At 42.4% G+C, this 23,718-nt stretch overlaps 1 long non-coding RNA gene across 3 annotated transcripts; it reads left to right on the forward strand.

Annotated features, from left to right (window-relative positions):
• Positions 1 to 5,030: 5,030 nt before the first annotated feature.
• Positions 5,031 to 19,404, forward strand: LOC137476467 (uncharacterized). 3 transcript variants are annotated; one of them, XR_011000388.1, is made up of 4 exons: positions 5,031 to 6,368; positions 7,134 to 8,029; positions 15,416 to 15,524; positions 16,871 to 19,404. It is a non-coding gene; the product is annotated as an uncharacterized lncRNA (long non-coding RNA). The 3 variants fall into 3 exon arrangements; XR_011000389.1 differs by lacking the exon at positions 7,134 to 8,029 and having other exon boundaries at positions 16,871 to 16,981; positions 19,015 to 19,404; XR_011000387.1 differs by lacking the exon at positions 7,134 to 8,029.
• Positions 19,405 to 23,718: the final 4,314 nt, after the last annotated feature.

Raw genomic sequence — 23,718 nt, forward strand, 5'->3', positions numbered from 1 at the left:
ACATATGTACATGCATGGAAGCAGCTGTGTGGAAAACATATGCTTTAAAATGATTGAACGTGAGCTGTGCAGAAGAAGAAAATAAAATCAAGAAACAAAAAATCACTTTTGCTGCTGCTAAGGTCTTTAGAAATATTGTGCACAGAGATTATTAAACTGATGTGAATAGCAGGTAGAGCCTTGGGGTCATTCTAATGGATCAAGGACAGCTTTCCCATTAGAGGTTTAAAACATGAAGTTCATTAACATTTGCCTTCAGACACCAGGGATGCTAATGTGGGAGCTCAGGGAGGATGGATATTCCTGTCTTTGGTTACAATCTAATGGGTTTGTTTGTTTCAAAGCCCCAACAGGACAACATGCAGCCACAGCGTGGCCACTGGAACAGAACCCACGTGTGGCTGTTAGTCTCAGAATAAGAATTATGATCCAATAATTTTAAATCCTAGGGGCTTTTTTCAAAGACTTGATTTAGAATCGGTCATTAGATTACTCTTGTGGGTTGTAGTAATCCTCTGCCTCTGTTTGGGTTGATACTCAACACGCTGTGGAGGTTCTTGAAGATAAGCTGGAGTTGCAGGAGAGTTCAGCATCAAGCTATCACTTTGCTGCGGGATCAGGGTGCTCCCCTTTGAATTGTTTGGAACACAGTAAGAAATTTGTGCATGTAATGCTCTCAGTCCTGTTCAAAAAGCTTTGGAGAGGGTAGCAGGGTTCTGTGCTGCTGTCGGGTCTACGGTTCATTGCTTTATTTCTTTCATCCTAGTAAGAAACACTATTTATTCTCTTACTTAGAGCACCTGTAAGAAACCATATGTCTTCCAGATGTGGATAGATGCTGAGGATTTCAGGCAGATCACAGTCCTGTGCACCTGCAAAGGGAGAGAACCCTGTCTCTCCAGACAGTCAGGCAGAGAGCTGACCCAAAGGGATTCCAACCTCAGCACTGCTTCATTTTGTCAAAATAAAAGGGTGCAGAGGTGTGTGAGGACAGACCTTCAGACTTTCTTTTGCCTTGTCACTTGGTTCATGTGATATTGAGAAGCTCTGTGAAGTTGTTTGGATTTTGGCAGGCTGTGAGCCATAGAAACTATTTGTTCTCCAGTTCTGCTTAGCACAAGAGGTTCTATTGCTCCTGAGTGTGGAGAGGAGAGGTCATGTTTGCTCCTTGAAGTCCTTGGTGAACAACAACAGGACAGACTGGAGAAGCTAAAAAGAGTGGAAGAAGAATGGAGCATACCAGAACTATATTATCTCTGTTTTATAATGAGAAGTACATGAATCTGCCAGTGTGCAGTGGTGATAGATGCTTCAAGGAGGGAAAAAACCACATGAAGCCAGACTTTTCCTCCCCATGGAAGAACATAAGCCTGTGAAAAGTGAAGAGCAGAAGCTATTGAAAATAGTTCACATAGTCAAAACATCTCTAAATGTTATCTTTGGCTTCTGTTTGCCACTGGGGACAGTGCTGCATTTCTTTGTGCTCTTTTGTGATTCACTCAGTCCAGCTGACTCACACAGTGAGCCTCTCCAAAGGAATGTGGGCATGGCAGAGGAGAGATTCTCCACCATGGGATAGGGGCTGGAGCCCAAGGACAATGGAAAGATCAGCCTCGGCAATTCGCCTGGGGAACTGAGGTAGAACAGGCTGGTGTGTTAGAACAGAGCATCCAGCAGCTCGGTTCTTGGTCCTGCCCTGACATCTCAGCTGAGCTGACACACCGTCCCAGCCTTCCTGACGCAGGAAATGGTTAACATACTCAGTCGGATTTACTTGGGAAATTGTGGAAGCTTGTCAAATTCTGGCTTCTCCTCACAAGTTAAATTCTAAATAAATACATGCTGAATAAGTCAAGATGCAGCACTAAAGTTATGATATTTTAATGGTAGCTTTTTTTAGTCAAAACTTATGGAATCTTAAAAAACAAAACTCATAACTGAATGACATTATGGATAAAATGTCATTGTATTTACTAATCCTTCAATTTTTTAAGACTCTGATAGAATCTTCTTTTTTAGAAACACTCTGGAGAAAAGGGAAAGAACAGACTAAACATAAGCTGAGAAAAGAGAATATATTTAACATTGTGTAGTGGTTAAAATAACAGGAAAAAATAATAAGAATGTTCTGAATTGGAAACTAGCTTTGAGTCTCATTAAAACCTTAACTGCTTTAGGCTTTCCCTTCTCTCACCTGCCACCCACTGATGACCTATGAGTCACCAACTATTCCAGCTTCATCAGAAACCTTTATTAAATTATTTTAAACCTTAAAGGCCCGTGTGATAAGAAAAAAACAACACATTATCTTTTATACTTTTGAATTATAAGATTATCTGTAGATAACAGAAATCTCATTTTCCATTGTTGCATCTATATGTATATACATAGTAACTACTACAAGGTGCATAATTGTATCGTTTTAAAGCTCATTAGTACAGTAAATGATGAAAACTGATGATATTTTAGCTCATAGCAGTTCACTGTTCATAAATCAACCCTTTCAGAAAATAACTGGAGGACTTTCAGACTCAGAGAATCAGCCCCTGGGCAGCAAACCATGCTCATCAGGAAACACAATTCTTTTATTTTATGCTGGTTAGTACAACTCAAAAGGGATATTGATTTAATTTTTTTTAATTCAATAGCAATGAAAAGCAGTAAAGGCACTGTTTCATCACTGTTTTTCTCTGCTAACAAGAGCTCGGCTGTAGTTACTGCCCAGATGCCTCTCAACAATCACACGGCAGGTGAGTGCCTGCTGTCTGTCTCATGGAGACACAGAAAATGAATGATTGCGAGCCCATTGGAGCTTCAGGTCTCTCACCTGACTGGGTGCAGCTGGACCTGAGGGTGTCAAACAGGAGCTGTGGCTCCTGGCCACTGTTCTGCCCAAAAGTGAGCTGCCCTGTAAGGCTGCTGCTGCTGAGGAGCAGCCTTTGGGATCTCCTGCCCTCGGGAGAGGGTTTGCAGGTGCAGGTGCTGCAGTGGGAAGGGATCCCTGTCAGTTCCAGCTCAGCTGAGGGCTCACTCCACACCCTCCCCACGTGCACTTTGCTCATGTACTCTTCACACCGGGATTCTTCCAGTGGCTCGCTGAGATGCCTCCTCATCTCTCATTTCAGGCGTTCTTTACTTTGCCTCCAGAGTGCTGTTCAGCCAGCCCTTCTTTGCTACCTTCCTCTAGAGTAAGTGCAAATCAAAGTCATCTCCCTAAATTCACAGGACAAAGGAACAGGGCCAACAAAGGACCTGGTGGCTTACATCCAATATTCAAATTATCAGTAGCAAAGTGGCTGATGCTTTGCAGTGTGCACAAACAGGGTGAGGTGGGGATGAGAAATACGTGGGGGTTTAGGCTTCTCTGTGGTGAAGCACTTGTTTAACTTCAAGCATGTGAATAAACTTTCAGAAACTATTGCACGTGCTTTAAGTTGCATTTAAGCATGTGACTAACAACTCTCAGGTTAGGCCACGAACCCTGCCTGAATGTCCTCATCAATAGGTAAGAGGGCCTTTTGGATGTCATTTTTAATATGTTTCTATAGCTTTGAGAAAATAGATCTGTGTCCCTGATAGAACCGAAATGGTGCAAAGAGCCGTTGAGGAATCAGTGTCAGTAGCAAAAGATAACCTTTGTGCTGTGTGACCTAGACACACTGAGGTACTGGTGGAACTCCTTCCTCTGGCTTGCTCTGAATTCTGTCATGGTAAGCACTTGTAAATTTTTCTTTTATCTTATTTTTTTTCCTTATTTTTTTAATATATATGTACATAATTAAGTGGAAACAAAACCGATTCAGTTTTGCCTTTAAGATAAGCTTTACTTGTGATAAATCTCCCCTCTGGTCAGCTGTAAGGCTGATTTCAGTTTATTGATTAAGAGAGGGAATCGAGTCCACCCACTGTGACATTTTTCTCTTTTGTTCTTCTTTTCTAACATATTTTCCTCTCTTCACAAAATGATGTACTTCCTCCTTGTTTCTTAGCTCTTTTTGTTATAGCTTCCATTTATACTTTATCCTGGGGTTTTATTTCCTATTAATGTATAGAGACATTTTGCAGTTTCTGTCTTTTTTATATTTTTCTCACCATTTGACTGGTCTTCTCCTTGCTTTTTGGAGAAGTTTAAATGTATCTCCTCCAGATCTAGAAATCCTCAAAGATTTAATGTTCATTTCTGGGTTTGTTACAGAGTCTCTACTCCCAGCCTATTTTGCATCATGTCTGCCTGTTATGCTAAAAGATAAAAACCTCAAAATGTGTCTACCATCATAACATTCCCCAGTCTTAGAACTAGCTGGCTGGGAAAAGCTTGATTGAAAAAAGAAAAAATAAATCATGGAATTGCCTGATCTTCAAAGCTGCAGACATTCCTACAAGAAAGAAGACACAGATTGCTGGTAGGTGAGAGGCTGGACCTGAGCTGGCCATGGGCACTGACAGCCCAGAAAGCCAAATGTGCCCCGGGCTGCAGGCAGAGCACCGGGGGCAGCCGGGCAGGGGAGGAGATCCTGCCCCTCGGCTCTGCTCTGCTCTGCTCTGCTCTGGGGAGATCCCACCTGGAGCTCTGCATCCAGCCCTGGGCTCCCCAGCAGTAGAAGGGCTCAGAGCTGCTGGACTGAGTCCAGAGGAGGCCAGGAGCTGCTCAGGGCTGGAGCACCTCTCCTGTGAGGGCAGGCTGAGAACTGGGGTTATCCAGCCTGGAGAGGAGAAGGCTCTGGGGGGACCTCCCTGCGGCCTTGCAGGACCTGAAGGGAACCTACAGGAAAGGTGGAGAGGGGCTTCTTATAGAGGAGAGTAGTGACAGGACAGGGGGGCATGGCTGCACACTGAACACCTCTGGATTACACATTAGGAAGAAATTCTTACTGTGAGGGTGGGCAGCCCTGGCACAGGTGCCCAGAGCAGCTGTGGCTGCCCCTGGGTCCCTGGCAGTGCCCAAGGCCAGGCTGGATGGAGCTCTGGGCAACCTGATCCAGGGAAAGGCACGGCTGCCCATGGCAGGGGGCTGGAACTAGACGGGTTTTAAGGTCCTTTTCAACTCAAACTATTCTATGAGTCTATAATTACACATATGTCTATCAGAAAACTATCTTTTAAGGAAATTACTAAATATCTGCTTGAACAACCTGTGTGAAAACAAGAGATTTCGCTGTGGATCTAGAATTATAAATAATTAGAACACAGGGAGTAATGGCTGCATCCTTCTGCTGAACCATGGACCTCTCTCTCCTTGAGGTAGATCACCAAAACACATTGCATTTTAAAATTAATTATCTGCAAAGGTTAACAAAAATAATTTATGGGACATTTTATGCAGATCGAGGAACTTTTGGTCCTTTTCTAAACTTGTAATAATGTAGATCATCTCAACTGCTGACCTTCAAAAGACCATGCCTGACGTCACTGGGCTCTACTGAAATTACTGCCTGCTCATTATGCTTGTGGCACACTGACTTTTTTAATCCTCACACCTAAGGAGATTACACTGTTGTCTAGTAGATACTGTCCTTTCATTTTTATAAGCACCTTGTGAAACACTGAGTATTACTAGGGTAGAAACATCTTTTACAGGTTTTCTGGAAGCCCATTATAACTTCTTCTCATGAAACAACGTAGGATATCAAAAGAGAAAAATGCCACAGGATTTCTGGAGCAAAAACTGTAGAGGAAGGAGGGGTGCTCTTGTTCCCATAAAACCATGGTCATGTGTGAATTGCTGCCCTGGTTTCAGCTGGATTAGTTATTTTTCTCCCCAGTGGCTGGTACAGAGCTGTGTTTGGGGTTCATTATGAGAACAACGCATAGCACGGTGATTCCACACTGATTTTTGGTTGTTGCTAAGCCGGGCTTACCCTAAATCCAGGACTCCCCAGTGTGCCAAGCCCTGCCAGTGGGCAGGTGCACAAGAGGCTGGGAGGGAGCAGGGCTGGCACCGGTGACCCAGGGTGGCCAGAGGGATTTCCATCCATGGGAGGTCACATCCAGAGTGGAAAGTGGGGAGCTGGCCAGGAGTCACAGCTGGCTGCCTGGGGATGGGCTGGCATGGCTGCTGAGCAGTGGTATCACTGTGCATCCTTTGTTTCTCTTGGGTTTTATTCTCCCTCTCGTGTCGTCGTTTCCTTTTCTGTTACAATCATTGGTATTATTGAACTACATCTTGTTTCAGCTCTTAAACTGTGCTTATCTCAGCCCACAGGTTTTATTCCCAGTTTTCCTCCCCATCCCAGTGTGGGGCTGGGCAGGGGCCAGAGGTGAGGGTGGTGATCAAGAAGCTGCATGGTGTTAGTTGCCACCTGGAGTTAAACCACAGCAATGATCGCAAAGGAAGAATTGTATTTTCCTGCCTTTCCCTGCTCCTGGAGGTAAGCAAACTGCCACTCCTCTCTTTTCACTGTGCCCTTGTTTCTGTTTGTTAAAATTTGCTTGGTTTTAAGAGTCTCTTTTTTGTCTCTGTGGCTGAAAAGTTAATGGTCTTCAGTTTTCTCTCTGCTATTCTTGTGGTCTAATGCTCCACAGTATCAGACAAACCCCGATGTTTCTTAGCTCAAAATCTAGCTCAGATGCCTAAGAGTGATCCTTTGGCTTCCACTGTACTCTGTAACAAATTTAAATCTTCTTCTGCAAAGCTCTGTCATATAGGCTGACCTTATTCCAATTAAAATAACTCAGATCTTAATAAACAAAATTGGAGGTGGGAGGAAGTTCTGGATTAATTCTGGCCTACTACAACATGCTTTGTAAATAACACGTTATCCATGTTGGAATTATCTCCACCACTAGTTAGGTATAAAAATAACAAAGCAAATGGGTCTATGGTGGTAAATCTGTCTTGTGCTGTCAAAGTAGCTGTACTTGTCTGTCTTCCAAGCAAAAAAAAAAAAAAAAAAAAAAAAAGAAAAACCTTGAAAAGCAACACATCTTTTAAAATAACAAGGAGAAAACAGTACAGTAGTCAAATGCAAGGCATCTATCTGAACGACAAGTGATACAATATTTCCTTAACTATAGTAAAACTAAGCTAGAGACAGCCCACAGACATGGGCAGTTGGTGAGTGGGCAGCAGTACAGTCATGCCTGAGGAGTAATTGCATTGTAATTGGTATTTTTTGCTTTTGCTCTCACTCTAGGCAGCTTCCAGCAAGTGGGTTCTCTTCTGCCCCCACACACTCCTCTTATCTGCATGGACTGGGGGAGTGCAGACAACTGAGAGAATTTCTGAAGCGCTCCAAAGCAAATCAAACTTTTCCCTCGTTATGTTTAGCTATAAGACATATCTGTTTTGTTGTCGTAGAGCTGAGCTGTCTCAGTGTGAAGCCTTCAGGAACTTTCCAAAAACATACAGGGCTACACCAAGCTGTCTTCTCCTTCAGATTACTTTTATCCCACAGTAATTGCCTCCTTACCTCTCAGCAGCTTTGTGCCAAAGGACAGTGAAAATAGAGGAAATAGATGGAAACAGAAATAGAAAATGGATGGAAATGGAAACAGAGGAATAAGGAAATAGATGGCCTTGCCCTGTGAGTTAGCAAACAACCTCATGTCCTTCCCATATGTATACTGGGGGATATTGGTTCCAAAACAGATTACAATTTCTTCTGAACCATCCTACTCACCAGCCTCTTGGGTCATGTTCACAATCTCACTGACTGTTACACAGTTGGTGAGAGGAATCCTGTGGAACACATTTGACCTTTATGTGGAAAAGCTTGTCACAGTGGCTAGGGAATGCTGTAAAATGTTTGCCTCTCTCTTGAAGTCATCAACTCCCCAGAAAAGTAATTTTTTCACCCACAGATTTCTCTGTTCTATTCTCACATCAGTGGATCTGACTGGCAGATATTTTGCAGGGGAAGATTCTGGGGGAAACCGTGTGTTCTTTTGGCTCTATTGTTAAACTGCGTATTCTTCTGGCTGCTCTTCAGCACTCTGAGAGCAGAACTCAGATCAAATGTTCGTTACCCTGAAGTTGTGGAAGTCGCTGTCCTAAGCTGGACTGGATTGGGTTTTGCTCACCTCTCCAAATGTAAGACAATGTACAAGACCAGTTAAGTTTGACAGTAAGTCTGCTTTGGCTCTTTGTGTGTGTAGCACAGCCAACTGTGCTTCCTTTACGGTGCAGACCTTAAGTGTACCAACATGTGATTGTTGACCTGTGCGTTCTGTGAGGAGAGGCACTTTCCCCTCCACCTCTGCAGAACACGGCAGTGGCAGTCAGGGCTGTCTGTTAAGCACTGCTGCTTCATGTGCCCCTGCCAATGTTCCATGGGATCGGAGTTTGCAAGGCACACGTTAATTAAAGCGCGCAGAAAAGTCAATACTAGGACTGACACTGATCAGGGGAAATGTCAGCTTCTTATTGAATGGAACAATGCACTTGGGCTCCGGGGATCGTACGAGTAGAGAAAAACACAGAGCCTGATGCAGAGAAGTGCAGCCAGCCTTACCTGGGGGCAGCATTCGAGGTGTCAGCAGTGCTGCTGTCCCCAAGGCACACACAGCCACTGCTGGGGCTGTGTGTGAAAGCTGGCCACAGCGGGAAGGGCATTACAGAGGGCAGACAGCACTGGTATCCTTGGTTTTGTCTGTGCAAAATGGAACCCTAATGAAATATAGCTAGGGACACCTAGAAATTCAGGGGAAAATACATGCTATTTGTATTTATATCTGCACAATGTATCTCCAATACTTTTTAATTAATTCTGAGAGATTAATTTTTTAATTTAGCTCTCAGTTAATTTTTCTAGGAAAGACCTTGGTAACGAAAATGTCCACAATCATTGTGCTACAATACATGAGCACAACTCTTCCTAGCAACTGAGATGTTCCTGCTCTAGATAGTGGTTAAAAATCCAGTGTCTGCATATTTTTGAAGAAGATTAAAGCCCAAATGTATTCTTCCCTTCCAACATGTCAAAAGATAAATACACAGCTGCTGGAAAACTTAGGACACAAAGACACAAAATAAATCAGGTATTTTAAGTGGCTTTATTTGACATCAGATAATGTTTGCTGCTGGGAACATTTGTGACAAAGGTTTGACTGTAGAAGAAATTGAGAATATCTTGAAAACTGGTATATATAAAAGCTAATATTCTTTTATATATTTAAAACGGAGATATTTAAAAGTAATCCTTTCTTTAATTAAGAAATAGAAGTAGAAGAATATTTCAGTTTCCGTGAAGTAGAGAAGTAAAAATGTTCACAGTGTGAACAAAAAACATAATCTCTAGTTACAGCCTGGGCATGATCACCAGATTATTGCATTTCTATTTGATGATTTCAGTTCTGCTTCGCTGAAGTTTTCAGTGCTGCCAAACCCTGATCTCCTTGGTTTCAGGAATACAGGGAGGCCAGTGCTGTCTTCTTTAGAAATGTATTCCTACAAATTTTATCCGTGCAAGTTTGTCCCGTTGTTAGGAAAGCTCAGTGATAGCAGGAGAGCCCATAGCCATAACCACTTTGTAAATATTGCTCATGAAAGTCACTGCTGCTACCAACAAAAAGCCTCCATGTGTGCTATTGTGATTTGCTATTCTTATTCTATCCAAATCTAAAATATTTACCAGGAATCCAATTCGGTTACAGAAACTGAATTTAATAGTTTAGTTGAAGCTCTGTGTTTATTTTTTCATAATTTCGAATTAATAGCAATTATTTTGCAAACTTTTAAATATGTTGATTATGCTTTCAAAGAACCAGTCATACCATAATACTCTCTGGTATACGGCCAAAATGTTAAATGGCAAAGCTTTAAATGCTAATTTTTAGCAATAATTGCTATCCCCTGTCACCCTGTGTGGCAGCAAATAAGTGTGTGTGTGCCACGTGTGCCAGTTCATCCTTTCCTGTGAAAATACTGAGTTCTGTTGTGCTGCAATATGCTTTCAAAGTTGTAGTGGACAGAACTAGAGCTTGAGGTAAATATCACAGAGCTTTCAGGCTGGGAGTTGAAGCAGAGGGAAGAATTCTGGCTCGTTATGCAGGCAGAGGACTTTGAGTTATTTCACAGCACAGAGATCAGCCCGATTGTGCCTGACAGTTTAACAAATAAGTGATGCCTTTTGTTTTAAACAGTAGTTCAGCTCTCCCTAAGCTTTCTGTGGATTAACTTCAGCAAAATATTTCCTGAGCAATTATAAATTATTATTCCACACGCTCCCATGTTGACTAATTCTTCGGTTAATTTGTCAACTGTCTGTTCTTTAAACAGCTACCACTGTCACAGTCACTAGCTGTCACCAGACAAGAAAGGGATTCCTGCTATAGTACTAGACAGCAATCTGAAGGAAATATTCACAGAGGTACAGATTTTCTGCTTTGTGGAAAGAAATGAGAGGTGCCATAGTTAAACATTTTCCAAGCACTACGGATAAGAAAAGCAGCTGGCTGGTATGAAGAAAGTATGTTGTGTATAAATATTCTGATTTTCATTTTAATGTAATAATTTCCTGTTCTCCTTAGTGGCTGAGAATCTAACTCTTGCAAGACTACAGGTACATACTGATAGCATGCTCGGAAATATGGATTTCTCATTTCTGATTTTAGGTTGGTGCTCCAAAAGGTAGGAAATGAGCAATCCCACTAAAGAGTCTGAGTAGACCGAGTGCACACGGGTTACTGGCACAGTGAAGGGTGTCATGTGCTAATCACTGAAGTGCACTACTGAGACAGGAACAAGAAAGAGCAGCTGGGAATGCTTCTGCAAAGTATTTAGTTTACAGGCAACAGTTACACAGAAAAGGGAGAAGAAAATACAGAATTCTATTTGAATAACTTAGAAAATGGTTCATGGTGATAGGGTATGGTGGCTAAGATATAAGCAAGATTTCTTGAAAAAAAATCCAGTAACTTTGCATGTCAAAGCTCTAAAAAATAGTTGCTATTAAGATCACTAGATAAACCATTGATCCCCTAGTTCTCAAATCAGCAAAACATCAAAATTTCTAAAAATGAGCAAATAATTCCTGATAAATTTTCAGGTGTTTCTAGCAAAAATGACAACAATAAAGAAGCAGTAAAGATGAAAAAGGACAACTCCAAGCATATGAAGGCATTCCGAGACAAAAATCTAGACTAAAATAAAGGTCTCAGCTTTCACTGAGAGCTGAGACCATCAGGAGTCCGTAGAGTCGGTCCCATCGAATGTTCAATATTTCAAATAAGAATGGTCATGCTGCAGTGCTTAGCTGCTCCACTGAACATGTCTGTTTTTCTGCAGGATGCATTCCTCTCCTTCAGCTGGGGCAGTGCTGTCAGGAGACAATCAGGTCTGCAGGAAGCTGCACCGGGGAGGAGCTGCAGGCCCACCACATGGACACCCTGGGATGCCCAGCAGCTGCCTCTGGAGGGGTGCTGCACAGCCAGACGATGCAGTTCCGTGGGAAATCCCTTCAGAACCGCATCGTGTTCTGTGGAGCGCTAGTCCTTGTACTGCTCTCCCCTCTCTAGGGCTGGGAAACCTCTCTGGGCAGAAGGGAGAAGGGAAACAAAGAGCATCTCACAGTTCAGGTAATGATTTCAAGGGCTGCTTGCAGAAGGGAGTGAAAACACACTGCAGCAGCTACCCTATTCCATCCACAGCCACTTGCTTTTGAGAAGGAGACACCCATAGGGGAGCTTTGACTGCTTTCAGAGGCGGTTCTGCTATTTTAAAGGTCCTTGGCATGTCCCTCCTCTAACAGAAATGGAAGCTGCTTGTCCCTCCTAACCTTCTGCATAGCCAAGCTCTACAAAGGGCCTTACTGAGTGGGTTCCCAAAATTCCACAGCAGTGTAAGCTGCTTTCCCCAGTTTCCTCACTCTGGGCATCTCCGCATGCCAGCTGGGAACGGAATCGCCCAGCAGATGTGCTGTGCTATTACAGTAACCATGCATGGTCAGGCATGGCTTCAGCTGCCTGCAGGAACTGTTTACCAGTGCTCCCATCACGCGGGGAGCAGCACCAGCTCTGAGGCTGGATATGTGGGATAATCCCCTGCTCTGTCTTTGGGCAGGAAATCAGTAATTTACAGAGGAATGACACAACCTCCAGCTCCCCAGAGCTGACACCAGCCTGCCACATCTCATCACCATTCAAGTGTGAAACAGCTGCCCATCTCCCTCCACCTCAGGTTTTCAGCCAGCAGAATTGCTGAAATACATCTTCTAGGCTTACAAGACTTTTTAAAACATGCATAAGGCTTGAACATGGAACGTTACTCAATCATTTGTAGGCACCTTTACAGCCAATTTCTGCTCTGATGGGACATATCAAACATCTTTTAGAAAGCAGCTCAGTCTTAACAATGGACTTTATTGCATCTCCTTTTTGATAGTATGCATGTTTTACCACACAGCCATCACTGATCTCATTTCTCTTTGCTGTATTTTGTTCTTAAAAACAAAGCTTAACAAACTAATATTTTACATTTACGTATATAAAACAGACAGTTTAGCAGGAAGGTAAATTGCTACTCTTAGTTGTTTGAAAGCAGTGAAAAGGAGAAAAATTAATTTGGTCCAAAATAGATGGTAAAAATTGAGGTTAGAGTTTTTCAGTGGAGTCAGTAAGAGTTATTACTTAATAAAATGAGTTTCTTGAGTAGAACCATAGGTGCTGGTGATCCAGAGGTCATGGTGTATGCTTTTGGGGGCGGTGAATATGCTCCAGATGAGCTCTGTGCTGGCTTTACAGGCAGAACACCACTAGAAGCTGTGTGCATCTCCTGGTTCAGTTCTACTCTGCACAGCCTAATGTTGCTCTCACAGGTGAACCACATTGTTTACATGGGCACGGTAGAAATTATTCATTTCACAGGCTTCAAAGCTTCCAGGCTGCATCTACATCAGTGTTTCAGTTTGATGTGAGTCTGGCTGCAATGGAATCAGTTATTTCCTTGGAATTGTTCTGGGACAAGGTTCTTGAAATCCCCTGGGTGTGATCCTTCACGTTTCAATTGAGAAGGTAGAGGAGAAGTCCCAGCTTTGAAAGTGTTGCCACCAGGAGAGAGAGCACCTTTTGTTCTACTTCGCAGGTACTGTTTTTGCGGAAGGGAAATATTCCCCATCAGCTGTGTATTTGTTTGGTTTTGTTTCCTTGTTTGTTGCCTCAATAAAACCTGCACCTGTTTGTTTTGGCAGCAGGAACGTTCACTTTTCTGGCCTGGGTAAACATTTCCCACCTGCCTTGCTTATCTCTCCTCCCGAGATAAATACTCACTGCTCTTGTTGTGGGTAATTAGCAGACCAGTTAATCCAGGAGAGGCAAATTCTTCAGGACATCTGCGAGCACTTCTCTTTTAACACGTGCTTTTGTGTTAGAAATTACGAGAGAGGGAGACAGGAGAGGCCTTTCTGGATGATGTGCAGGTATGATGAGCAGGCATTAATAATTGACGCCGGTGGTGAGGCAGAAGGCAGTGCACACTCTGAGGGACTGTGATGATATCATGGTAACCATGAGAGCAAAGCCCGAGTGGTCTGCGATGACGGCAGATGTGTGCATTGCTTGACACAAGCTGTTCCTCTGCCGGGCACTTTGCGTTTGATGGAAATCCCTGTATTAATCTCATACGTAAAACACCTACTCCTGGAAGTCACCCCGTCCTGGGGACGGGGCTGGGTCAGCTCGGTGGCACAAACACGGAGAAGGAGCAGCTGCTGACGAGCATCACCCCAGAAATGGAAACGGAGTGCAATTTCTGTCCTCGTGTGGCAGGGGAATGGCTGTGCTGCAAGGGAGGAACCTGCAGATGGACGAGCCTGCTTTCCAGAACCAGGAGGTGAGATTTTCATCCTGTGTGCCCAGGGTGCAGCCTGCTTTATGAGATAGCTCCTATGAATTGCTGTAGTTGTGATTTCCTTTGGTAATCTTCGTCCTATCCCAAAAAAAGTGCAAAGATGTAGCTCCTCTGTGGTTACTGGCATGCATCTCCTTGGATTTGTGTCACTTAAAAAGAGTCTGATCATACAGAGAGCTGCCTGTATTCCTCACACAATCACAAACCAGTGTACAGCAACTCCTGAGAAAATGATTGTTTTCTCAGATCTTTTTTTTACTTGATAATTAATACACTTATCAAAATACAAATAGTTTTTATTTTCATTCTAATCATTTAGCAACTCTGTTAACATGGTGATAGCCACCTCAAAGGGCAGCATTTTGACTGAGGTCCCAGCTTTCCAGGATGGTGAAAATGGGCAGGTTTGGAGCCGAGGGCAGAGGACCTCCAACCCACTTTTTGTTGAGGTGTCAGTGCCTCAGTCTTCTGCTGCCTCTCCTTCTCCACGGGGGAAGGATGCACGCACACAGGGCATCTCACAGAGCTGCTGCTTGTCTCACCATGTTTAACTGAGGCCTTCTTGTACATTCCCCGTTCTCACTGAAGTTCAGGTGTCCTGCTTAGCTGCATGAGCTGGTAAAGAAACTGACTTTTGACACTGCAGAATCAGCCTGGTGTGTGAATGTCTTCAGTGGAAGAGGGGTCTCTGCCCCCACAGCAGCAGCGTGACAAGGGACCAGCCATCACTGGGCTCTGCTGGGCCGTAGTTATGAATATGTGTGCCTGGAAAAGAAATATGCAGCATGATGCTGCAGAGCACTTGACATCAAACGTGTTCGTGGTCTGTGGTGGGCAGCCCTGCTGTGACAGCTCTCTTTTGGGTAGTGCCTGTTTGGCAGTGGTGTTGCTTCAGGCTAAGTAGGAGCAGGGTTGTCATATCTTGTTTGTCTTACCCTTTGCATAAAGGATGACAAAATCCTGAAAAGTTTCAGACATAAGATTTGTGCTCTTATCCCCAGCCTTCTAAGGCATGGACTGGGCTCTCAAGTGCTGCCATTAATTGAATATTTTTGTTTGTTTATTTCTTCTTCTGCCTGAATACACTGCTGAGGCAATTTTGAAATTCTTTTTCTTAGCTGATAGCTTCGTTTTATGGAAATGCATTCATATAACTTTGGAATGCATAAATATGTAAACACAAATAAATATGTACTTACATGTTTGGAGAAAAAGGAATGTTGGTCGGAAAAAAGAAAAGCTCTTCAACATTGGGGTTTTAGTTATCACTGCAATGTAAGGTGCTGAATAATGGTAAATCTAGGTAGTTCTTTGGGTTAAGACACGATCAGCTTGGCATATGAGAAAATCTTTGATAGAATGGAAGTGGAATAATGTGTTCTTTATAATTCCCCACTGCCCAGAGGGGGATGGGTAAGGATTGCTGCCCAAGTTCCTCAGTTCTTCCCATACAATATCTGTAGCCTAGTTATCTGGATTCCCTCTTAGGCTTTTCCTGTTATCATCTGGTTTAGTATTATTTCCACATAAGTTGAAGCATTTAACAAAAAAATTATTTTAAATGGATAAGAAAGCATAAGTCCAGCAAAAATGTCCCTCATTTATTTTTCTCCCCTTTTCCCTGATACTCAGATGTTCTGTGTGAAGATGAAACATTTGAGTCACCTGGGGGAGACAGGAAGAAACGATCAGTGACAGGAAGTTTTGAACTCCATCTTTATGAATGACAGACCCATTTCAGGTAAATACAACCTTTTCTGGTGTCTGTCCAGAGAACCTGTGGAGCTTATTGGTCTCCTTCACTTGCACTATCTCCTCAGACATTCACTGCCACAAGGTAGGTTAAAGACAAGTCTCTACAGAGTCTGAAAATCAGCCTTCAAAGTTGAATAATTTGCATTGTATTTTCACCCTGTTTTTTCCCCCAGGGTCAAAGAGTTATTATGTGTGGGACATAGCTACCAAAATTAACATGTTTTGTTTCTATTAGCATTCAGATTTAGCTCAGAAGAAAGTATTCATCCATTTCAACTTTCTGGTTTGTGCCAACCCAGCTTATTACAGGCTAGAAAGGCCAGAGTCAAATGCAAAAATTGGCATTAGTTTTCCCATTAAAAAAAGCAGGAAACATACAATATTGGCATAAACGCTGTATTTCCTCTTTTAGAACACAAGGTGTAAGTAAACACCGTGTTTTTAGTCCAATCAGTGAGATCTCTTCCAAGAAAACTAAATGACATGGCTCTTTCTCTTTGCTTTGTATCGAACGCGTTCGTTGAGAACTGAGCCCTCGTAAAAGCACAATCAACAATGATTTGCTCATTTATGACAACATTATTGCATCTGTTTCTCTCAGCAGGAGTGGCAGGTCAGGCTGTTCTTGCCGTGATGTCAACAGTTCATTCCTGTCCTGTGGAGTTATTTTCCACAGGCTCATTTTCAGGCCAGACCGATGGAGTTGACATGATTTCATAAGCAGCAGCTTGAGAGGAACCTAGTGGGTAGCAAGTGGAGAGGAGCCAGTTTGAAAAGATGGTGCTGAACTGGGAGGAGTGTCCGTGGAACCAGGATTCCAAAACTGCCCTTGCCAGGGCAGGCTTGCCTCTTCCCACCCAAGCCTGACCGTGCCCATTTAGAAAGGTTTGTCTTGGAGTCCAGCTCAGGGGCTCTGCGTTCTTTGTTTGACAGGCATGCTCACTCCTGGTTTCTCATCCCACCTGCTTTTCCAAGAGTTCTTAAGATTTCCTCTTCAGATTTAGGTGGTTGCACTGCTTTGTTTTGCTTTACATGAAACATGTTAGACTATGCTTTAATCTGTTTCTGTGTATTGGGGTTTTTTGTCTGATGTTTCAGGCGCAACAAGAAAGTTGTTTTAAGTTTCCCAAAAAAGTTATTTTGGCTTCAAGAATACCACCTAAATATTTTTCTTTTAGTTTCAATACTACATTGTGGCCAATTATGTATTCTTCCAGGCTGCTTGAAATAGTAATTATATACTTTTATATATGGATACTGTGGGTATTCAAAAAGATTTTACCCTCCAAAACCAGATATGAACACATTTTATTTCTCTATTTTACTTTGAAGATTAAATTAAAATCATAGAAGCCTAGAACATCCTGAGCTGGAAGGGACCCCTAAGGATCATTGATGTCCAGCTCCTGGCCCTGCACAGGACTACTCCAAGAATCACACCAGGTACTTGAAAGCAGTGTGCAAAATTATTCCACTAACATTTGGGAATTATTTATGGGTAGCAGATTTACATATTTAATATTAAAGATTAAATTTTAAACGGGAATCATGAATTGAGGCTATAAATCTCTTTTTTTTCTACCAAGCAGGCAATATAGCAGCATTCTTAATGTGAGATATTTTCATAAATGGCACTGCAGTAGCTGAAGATGGAGTAGAAATTTGACTGATGTTGATGGACACCTGTGCATTGGTACTGAGCAGGAATGCACACCAGCTAATTATAGCATAGGATAAATCTCCCTCACTTCTCAGAGCAGTCAGTGGAGAGAGAGCAACTTTTCCAAGGGGCAGTTTAGAGCAGGAGCTTAGCACAGCTGTTCCTGTGTGTGCCCTGAAGGGCCATGTGGTAGAGTCCTGCAAGTCTCCAATTATCTGTAGAACCTAAGGTTTGTGTAAGCTCCAATGGTGCAGCAGCTTACCTTCCACGTGTTAGAGAAGTGTTATGCTATAAAATGACAAGATTCATTTCAACTTTACATAGTGTAGGAAGTTGCCGTGTTGGTAGGTTTTATAAAAATGTCTGCTACAGAATTATACAGAAGCACATTATTATTTTCAACAAACACACACAAAGACAAAAAGATGAGCAGCTGAACATGTAAACTTCCCTTTAGGCAGATTTCTTACAGACAAATAAGGGGTCAGCGAAGGAGGAATGTGTCCCATTATTCAGCAGTTAATAGGTGCCATTGCTTGCTATTCCTGATGAGTAAAGCTGTGCCTCTTGCTTCAGGCATGCACACCACACACACATCTCATTTTCTGGAGAAGTAGTCTGAAAGATTTACTGCATCTTGCCTTTCAGTTTTAAGGGAAAAGGTTAAAAAAATGTGGTAACTCTTGAGTCAAGGCATTTCATGTTGTAAAATACGTGAAGTCTCATGGAAGTATCACAAGTCCCAGCAATACCGGGGAGAAGAGTTCTTACGGTTTCTTCTTAAATCCCTGCAAATGTCAGTTTCCTTCGGTCAAACCACAGCACTGTGTATTCTTGTTAGGACGTTTTTTTTCCCAAGGATTGTGTATTTCACTTTCTTGGCTCATCTTACTACATCCTGAGGCATTCCCAGCTTTGTTCTCAGCGCAGTTATCAGTTCCACATGTCATCAAAGGAATGCACAGGCTTTGGGGGCCTGTTTAATACGCTCCTTTTAGTTTCACTTTCTCAATTTACTCAACAGCTGCACAGAAAAAAAACCTGAAAGCAACCCAGATGTGTTTAAAACATGCAGCCGTATGAATAATGTGCCTGTTAAAACATTAATATCTAAACTGTTAGTTTAATTAAGGCAAATATAATCCCATGGCACACACCTTAACATTGTGAAAATTACAGGGTTCACCGCTGTCCACAACCTAAAACTCATGTCCAAAGATACTGGAGAAAAGCTATCTGCTAAAAAATCAGCAGAGTAAGCTGCAGCACTGTGGGACTGTCTAACATTTAATCAAGGCTCAGGAAGCCTGAGGCTGCTCTGGGATGTACATATGTTTCAGGAGCAGTGCTGGTTTAATTAGGCTGCATTAGGCTCCACCTCCAGCTGCTAATTCCTCTCATTCCCCTCCCGTGAGCTGGGCAGCTAGCTGTGCAGCTGAGGAGCTCAGCCGACGCCAACCTACTCTTTTCTCTGCTGGACACCTGTCAGTGAGATCAGTGCCCCACTTGGGATCACAGTGTGCATGAGTAAACACTTGTGCCAGGAGGTCAAGGTGTTTGAACTGGTCAAAGGCTGTTGAAAGCTTTAGAGACAGTGGAAAAACTTTTTACACCTTCCTATGTCAGTGAGGTTCAAGTAATTCATACTTTTCCTTACATGTACATCAAGAACTGTTTAATACGTACATATATATCAAAGATTGTGAAGGAGTGCACTAAAAAGTCCAGTCTGTCATGGTTTAGGAGTGGTATTCTCCATGCCTCTATGGAACTGCCACAGCATTTTTTTTTTTCAAATATTCTGCCACTTTATCAGGGTCCTGTAGTTGTTCAGGGGTGAACTTCCAAACCACCGAAGCAGAACAATGCTTCAAAAGATGACCCATTTTCTCCCACATTCCATGCCACTCATGTCTATCCACTCTTGGGGCAGATCTCCCTAGAAATCTCTTTCATGACTAAACATGGTGTGGACCCCACTGAGGACACCTGGAAGACTTAGGAACAAGAATATGATTTCCTTAACATGCAAAGGCAATTCAAGTCTCAAGAGCTGTTGTAACAGGCCTGAAGGAGGTAAAAGGCTGGGGGAAATCGCCCTCCCCTGGATCCACACACTGGATATGATTATTAATGGACTCCCAAAGGCAGTGCCCGAGGCAAGGGCAGGGGAGCAGCACTGCACACGCATCCCAAACAGCTTCATTGCCCCTGCTGTCACCAGCTCACGAACTGAAATTCCACAGCACAGCAATCCTGGTCCCTCTCCCTGCTTGGACAAGGAGCACCGAGGTGAGCACAGAGTGCAAGGATGCAAAGATGCACAGGGTCAGGGGCCACGGCCACACGAACAGACCAAGCCACACAGTGAGCAGGGGCACCAGACCCAGCACAGCAAATGCTCGGGTCTAACTTGTGTCCAGCCTGCTCTGGGCAGCTCTGTTGTCACCTCAACCCTTTGTGACCCACACTGGGCACCAAACACGGCCGCTGTGGTTTTGGAATGGCACTCCTGAACTTGGTGTTCCCACTGGAACCACCCCAAAACATGCACTGCTCGCTCCCTCTTCCCTGCCTCACTCCACGCCCTGCGTGGCACTGACAGGAGAAGGGGAAGCACAGAAGGCAAAGATCAGGGGCTGAGGTAAGAACAATTTACAGGAAATGCCATGGGATAAGAAAATAAAAAGTGACCAACAAATAAACCGCAAAAGCGCGCAAGGGAGGGGAGGGATTCCCACGGGAATGCTCACCATTCTACCACAGGCAATACCTGAGTGCCAGCACGCTGCGCTGCCCTGGAAAGGACCCTTTCCCCATGCCCAGAAAATGCCATGAGGTGGCATAAAACACCCTCTGGGTTCTGGCCGTGGCCCTCCTGGCTACTGCAGGAATTAACCCTGTCCTGGCCAGAACCAGGACACAGGCGTAGCAAACAACAAATCATCCTTTCTGAAGAGCTGTTAACTTTTCCAGTGTAACTTCAGCCCACAAATTATTTTATCTACCATACACTTATATCAAGAGTTTTTTTCAATGCATAGTGCATCATTTTTTTTTTCTGTAAATATGTTGCAGATTTCCTTTCTCACAAGAAGAAGGGGACAAGGTGAAGAAGTCTATTATCTTTGTTCTCTGAGTGACGTTCAAGGCAAATAAAGGGTAAGAATCCAAGGCCATTCTTTCTCTTGTTTATCCAGTTCTATGTATAAGACGGGATTTTAAGAGCCATACTAGATGATCACTGTTAACATTATAAAGGAAGATTTTTTTTTCCTTTTATTCATGAGTATTTGTGTGACATGTCAGAGATTCTTTTTTATATCAGTTGAGTGAGTTATGCTGGCCCACTTAGAGATTGTATTGGAGTATAAGTATCATAGTGCTTTTTCAGCATCTCTGTTTAATACAGCCTTCCTACCTGCATACTCTGATAGGATCCTTTCTTCTTTTAAGCCAGAAAGCCAAACGTAGAGGCTGTTGTTTCTAGACAATTGTTCCTAACCCCATGCCGCCGTTTTGGTTGTGCCAACTCTCCTGCACATGGAGTTGCCTGGGTTAGGGAAAAAAGCTTTCAGGCTTTCCCAGTTTGTTATTTAACCTGAAAACTTTAACTGAGTGCATCTACAGCGTTTTGCCATAAATGCTTCAAATTGCCACAACTCAGGTGACAGTATCAGAAGGGCAAGAAACAGTGGTAAGAGGGAAGAGTGATGTAGGAAAATCAGGACGGTAACTTGTGAGATAGTTTGTGATTGATAGGATGTTTTTAATAAAGTTAAAGCATTTTTGAAGTTGTTAAAATTTAAAACCATGTCACAAAAGTCACAAAAAAAAAAATTTAGTTATGGCTCCTCTTTTTCAGCACCAGACCTTTTGGACACATTCTTAGTAATTTTATTCCTGGTATTTCTGTTATGTGCAGAAGTGGAACACATGTCCAGGTTCACATCTTCCCTCCACCCATGTTTTAGAATCTTTTAATAATGTTTGGTTTTCCGCTCTTAATGGCCTGGGTCATAATTTCTGTTGCTATGTTTGATGTTTCTACAGAGTGTGAATTTGGTAGCAGTAATACTAGTAATAACAACACCCCAGCAGATAAGAAATATAAAACAGAGGATTTAATAGTCCCATGACCAGAACACTTTTTTCATGTGAATAACACGTGCCTGAAACAGCTCTCTTAAATGAAATGAAATTAAATTAACTAATATTCAAATCTTCCAAGTCTTCCACACTTGTGGAATTTGGATTTGGTCCTTTGCTCTTGCTCAGTTTGGGGCTGGGCTGTTATGAGACACCTTTTTTTCCTTCTTGTGGATCTGCTGCTTGTTCAGTTGTCTGGGCAGTAGAGCTCCACAGCTTAGAGCTGTCAGATAACTGCATTTTCCACTTCCCCTTCTGCTGCTCAGGGAAGAAAGGGGGATGGACCGTCTAGGACCAGAGACCTCCTCTACACCAATCCCTCTTCTCCAAAAAAGGGCTACATTTTTTGTGATTCGTTTGGCTTTCTATGGGATTGCTACTTGTACAACCTTGAAGGCAACAGCTTTTTACACTTTGAAATCAGGACAAGCTGGGTTTAATCTTTATTGTTGAAGCCATAAAAGAGCTTGCTTTAATATTTTCAGTACTGTTTTCCCAAAATTTATTTTCACGTCAGTACACTCTCTTCACACCCTCAATAACTCCAATAATGCCTATTCTCCAATACTTAAAATAACTAGTTATTTCTTTAGCTTCCAGCTCTACCTTTGGGAAGAGCAGCGGATTTTCCTCTCATTAATTCACTTTCCATTATTTAATCTCGCCCATTTTTATTTTCAGTTACATGTCTTATTAATATGCTCATGTGATAGCTTTCCTAGTCATCACTGACCCTTTTTATTTCAGAGTTTGACATTTTCTCTTTAATGTCTCTTACTTTTAATTTAACATAGACTAATTTTTTTTTTAATCATCAGTTTCCCAGTAACCTATTTTGCTGTCTTTCATCTTTTCCTATATAATGAAATTCGACTAATTTTATGGTTTATCTGTTCATTCCTCAATGATGAACTGTAGAGACTATGGACAGGTTTTATGTGCTATATATTATAGAAGCAGGTCTTTGGCTGTGAAAGGAAACACGAATTTAAAAATTCATCAGAATTAAATGAAGTGGAAACCTAAATCCACATGCTAGGCAAAACCCCTAATTTGTCTTGCCATACATAACATAGGTTTTTCTTTAAACAGGCCTTCACCAAGAAAAAGAGATATGCTGACCTTTTACCCGTAGCTCTATCAGAGGACATGCAGAAATGTCTCACACTCCATAGTGTGTGACCATACACACTTAAAGCTAATATTATATGTAACTAGTATGATATATAACTAGTATTTTATATATATATATATATAGTAATTTATATATATATATAGTGTTATCTATATTGTATAGTACTATATACAGTATTATATCTAGTATTATATATACTAGTATTAGATATAGAAGCTAATATTATATATATTATATATATATATAGCTAATATCATGGATATGTAATATTATCTCTAAAGCTATATCTGTCTCTCTCTTGTGTAGAAAGATAACCGTAGCCTCTCACTGGAGCCTGTGAAGTTTGGAGGAATCAGCACCACCTTTCAGACCACAAAGAGGTAGGTTCAGTTCTCCTTGATAAGTCCGTGCCCAGGTTGCCACTGAAATCTGCCAAAGCTGAAACAGGACGGTTTCCCTGCCAGTTACCCTGTGTTAACCCTTTGTTCTGCTGCTTGGAGTGATCAGTGGGCTCTTTGAACGGGGTGGTGGCACAGGTGCTCTGGCAAACTGCACTGATGCCATGCTGCAAGGCAAGGGTTACGCGCCCCTCAAGTGACCCAAACATCTCCAAGAATTCCCACCCACAAGCACCAGCACTTCCCAGCCTCGTGCTCCTGTCTTTGCCTCACCTCTTCGCTCCATTTGCCGCTGTCTGGGTGTACACAGTGCCTGTTCAGATGTTCAGATAGCATGGACATGAAGTCACAAATGGTTTTTTCTCACTTTCAGTAACTCTTTCTTCCCTCCTTGGTTAAATAGCATCGGTTACTACCTTCTGTAGCTTGTATCTGTCTGCACAAATGAGCAGGCAAGATGTTTTGCTTCAGATATGAGCAAATATTTGAGAAACTGACCCTTGATTCCAACACTTATTAATTTAGAAACTAATAATTTTCAATATAAGGTTTTTATTATGGTCTCATTTATGGCAGTTCTATTATTGTAAAATTGACAAATCTCTTGGATAGCCAATATTCTTATGGGAAGCATGACTTCACACATGTTAAATACTACACATTTAATTTTACTGATAAAAGTCTGAAATTCATGTCATCTCACAACCTTACATATTCTTTCAATTAAAAAACAGTCTCCTTATATGTCTGCCCCTTTCCACACTGCCAGAAATGGCGAAATCAGCCTTATGAGAGTCCCTTTTTCTCTTCTTTTTCAAGTGGAATGCAGAGGTTTAAA

This window comes from Anomalospiza imberbis, chromosome 6 (genome assembly GCF_031753505.1).
Source record: "Anomalospiza imberbis isolate Cuckoo-Finch-1a 21T00152 chromosome 6, ASM3175350v1, whole genome shotgun sequence".
Lineage (NCBI taxonomy): Eukaryota > Metazoa > Chordata > Aves > Passeriformes > Viduidae > Anomalospiza > Anomalospiza imberbis.